This window comes from Fukomys damarensis, unplaced genomic scaffold (assembly GCF_012274545.1).
Source record: "Fukomys damarensis isolate Sample0158 unplaced genomic scaffold, DMR_v1.0_HiC HiC_scaffold_37, whole genome shotgun sequence".
Lineage (NCBI taxonomy): Eukaryota > Metazoa > Chordata > Mammalia > Rodentia > Bathyergidae > Fukomys > Fukomys damarensis.
This window is the reverse complement of record NW_022900949.1, coordinates 10,955,335-10,958,670: the sequence shown is the minus strand read 5'-3', so window position 1 is coordinate 10,958,670 and position 3,336 is coordinate 10,955,335.

The window sequence follows — 3,336 nt, the reverse complement described above, 5'->3', positions numbered from 1 at the left end:
CCTATTTTTAATGTTCATACAGAGATTTCTTTAACTGAAATACCGAATAGTTTCTTTGGTGCGAAAACTATAATAGTACACAGGATCCTAATGAGACAATTAATAATGTGAAATAGGAAGTAAAGGGCTAAAGGTGTAGGGAAAGTGGGAAGGGTGGGGGAAAGGTAATAAGGGAGAGGAAAAAAATATGAGAAACTGAAAATTGGAAATAAAGTGTTTGTAAATGGGGAGGGGAGGGGGGGTGAAGGGAGGGCAGGGATAAGGGGAAAAATGAGAATCAAGACCTATTATGTAAAGGTACAGAATCCCAATGATGAATGTAATTGTATTGTATGCCTAGATTGTACCAATAACCTCAATAAAAAGAAAAAAAAAGCAAACAAACAAACAACAACCGAGGTGCTCCAGTCTTCACCTTCATCCTTTTTTTTTTTTTTTGGTACCAGGGATCGAATTTGGGTCCTTGCAATTACATGGCAGGCAGCAGAACCACTGAGCTAAATCCCGGCCCTTCCCCTTCATCTTGACCTTGATCTTGAGTGTCACCTCCAGGGAGCTAGCATGCCTGGCTAAGGTGATCTTGCAAATCTTTATATACTTATATATCTTATATTAAATCTGTGCCGTGAGTAAGCAGCGACTGATACAGATTTGGGCACCAGGAGCGGCTCTAGACAAACAGAATTGGACAGATGAAATTCTTTAATGATTTTAGTGGTTCCTGGAGTTGGCTCTCTAATTTTTTTTTTTTCCCGGTACTGCAGATCGAACTCAGGACCTTGCGCTTGTGAGGCAGGCACAGTGCCACTGAGCTAAGTCCCCGGCCTGGCTCTCTGATTTGTTGAGACCTGCAGATACCATGGTCTCTCCTTCTGATGGAACTATTAACTTGCCACATTTAACAGTCTGAACTAGATTTGTGGTTATATAACAAAATAGAACGAGCTATTTAAATGCGTGCGATAAATAAGCCCTCAATACGGTGATTTTACCCTAAGGGGAGTAGATTTAGAATGGGTTAGGGGAATAGAGAGATACAGAAGAGAGTGTAGAAGAAAGACTGGGGGACAAAGGAAGACCATACAGACTTTGGGAAACTGGAGAAGACAGGAGGGAAAGACGGAAGAAATAAAAGCAAGATCAGAACGGAGCAACTACAACAACAAAAGTTCAAACTATGGGGCCGGGGATTCAGTTCCGTGGTTCCACCACCTGCCTCACAAGTGCGAGGACCTGAGTTCAGTACCTGGTTCCAAAAAAAGAAAAAAGAAAGAAAGAAAGAAAGAAAAAAAAAGAAACTGTGGTCACACTCATGTAAAAACAAGAACAATCAAGAAAAAAGAAAATAAAAAAGCAAGAGCACCCCAGTATCCCCCCCAAAAGCAAGAACAAAAATCAAAAACGAGGAGAAGAAAAGAAAAAGGAGAAGAAAACAAGGAAAAAAAAAAAGAAGGAAAAAGTGCAATTCAAGGTATGCATTTGCTGTCACAGGTAGAGACAATGCAGGCTGACTGAATCCAGATCCAAGGCAAGGTGTTTAACCCCAGTTAGCCTGGCACGGATTTATGGTGGGGTAGTGGATGATCCCAGCAAGCCTGGACCTTTAGTCACACTAAAGTTCAGGCTGATTTCGAGCTATGAGTCTGGGCCTGGATTGGCGCCTCCTGCCCGCTTGAACTCAGCACCTGCCCAAAACGCCAGGAGCCACTGGATTGAGCCGCGGCCTGTGGCTGTTGAGTTCCCAGCTCGACCGCTCCCTTTCTAAGGTGGCTACTGCCCAGCCGCCTCCTCCTGGGTGATGTCTGAACCGGGTAACTCAGCAGCCCCTACAGCCCACCGCATCCACTGCTCCGTCCCACCGGTGTGGTTCTCCGTGGAGGCCTCAGCGGTCACGAGTGCTCACCGTGTGTCTGGAGCCCGGCTCCCCCTCCCACGCCGTGAGTCCAGACTCGGACAAAGTCCGCGGCCGTCTCCCCTGTCCTTGTTGAAGTCTCTCTCTTCGCTCTCCCCATGGACATCAATTCTCAACTCTTCTTCCTGGGCCCTGGGGTCCCCCTCCCCTCTGTTCTTTCTCTGCTGCTCACCACTCCACCAACCCAGAGACTGTGACTTTGTTTTTTTTTTTTTTGGTACCAGGGATCTAACTCAGGACCTTGTACTCGGGAGGCAGGCTCAGCACCACTGAGCCAAATCCCCAGTGCAGCTGTGACGGTTTTAAACCTGTGCGAAGGCGCTGAGCTGTGGGGGGGGTGCGATGGCCCATAGGGACCCTCGATGACCAGCATGAGGAAGCAGGGATAAATGAGGTTTGCTGGAGGGATGTCAAAGACTCAAAAAGGGGCTGGGGGTGGCGGCATGTGGTGGCACAGGCCTGTCATCCCAGCCACCCGGGAGGCTGAGGCAGGAGGATTGCAAGTTCAAGGCCAGCCTGGGCAATGTAGCAAGACCCTGTCTCAAAATAAAATTCAAATAGGGCTGGGGCTCAGTGGTGAGTGCTTGCCTGGCATGCACGAGGCCCTGGGTTCCAAAACAAACATAAAAAAGAAAGACCCTGCCCCAAAAAGCCCAAATGTTTGTTTCTGGGCTCCTGAGTAAGGATGATTCAGAGGAAGGTTGGAGAAGGAAGCTCGGCCCCAGGGCAGACCTGGGGCCTGGGGGTCCCGGATGGAGGACCAATGTGCCAGATGTCAGCCAGGGTGTTGAAACTCAGCCACGGCAAACCACAGGCAGAGGGAACAGGATGCTTGGCACCAGTGAGAGCTCCCCAGGGCCCCAGGACGGGGGCTCGGCCAACAGCTTGGGGTCCCCGGCCTTTTTCATTCTGAGATGGGTTCTCTCCACTAAGTTTCCAGGCTAGGCTTGAACTTGCCATCCTCCTGCCTCAGCTTCCCAGAGTGCAGGGATAACAGGCACTCACCAGTTTGGCTTGGTGACTCTACTTCTGGGTAACGCTCTGACCCTACCCTTAGATTCCAGGAACTTACAGGGTGTTGCTATGTAGTTGAGGCTGGCCTTCAACTTGTGATCCTCCTGCCTCAGCCTCCCAAATGCTGGGATTAACAGCGCGCACCACTATGCCCAGTAATCCCAGCAACTTTTAACAGAGCGTCACAGACAACCCAAGAGCTTGCCAAGTGCTAATTCATGGAACTTTCAAGCAGTTCTGAGATTAAGCCTATTTTCACAGCTGCCATTTTAGAGAGGAAGAAACTGAGTCACACGGAGATGAACTCAGTGGCCTGAAGGGACACAGAGGTGACCTGGATATAAATGCAGAGTCGACACATAGTCTTCATGCTGTGTAGGAGTGTGGTACACAGGGGTGCTCAACAGATG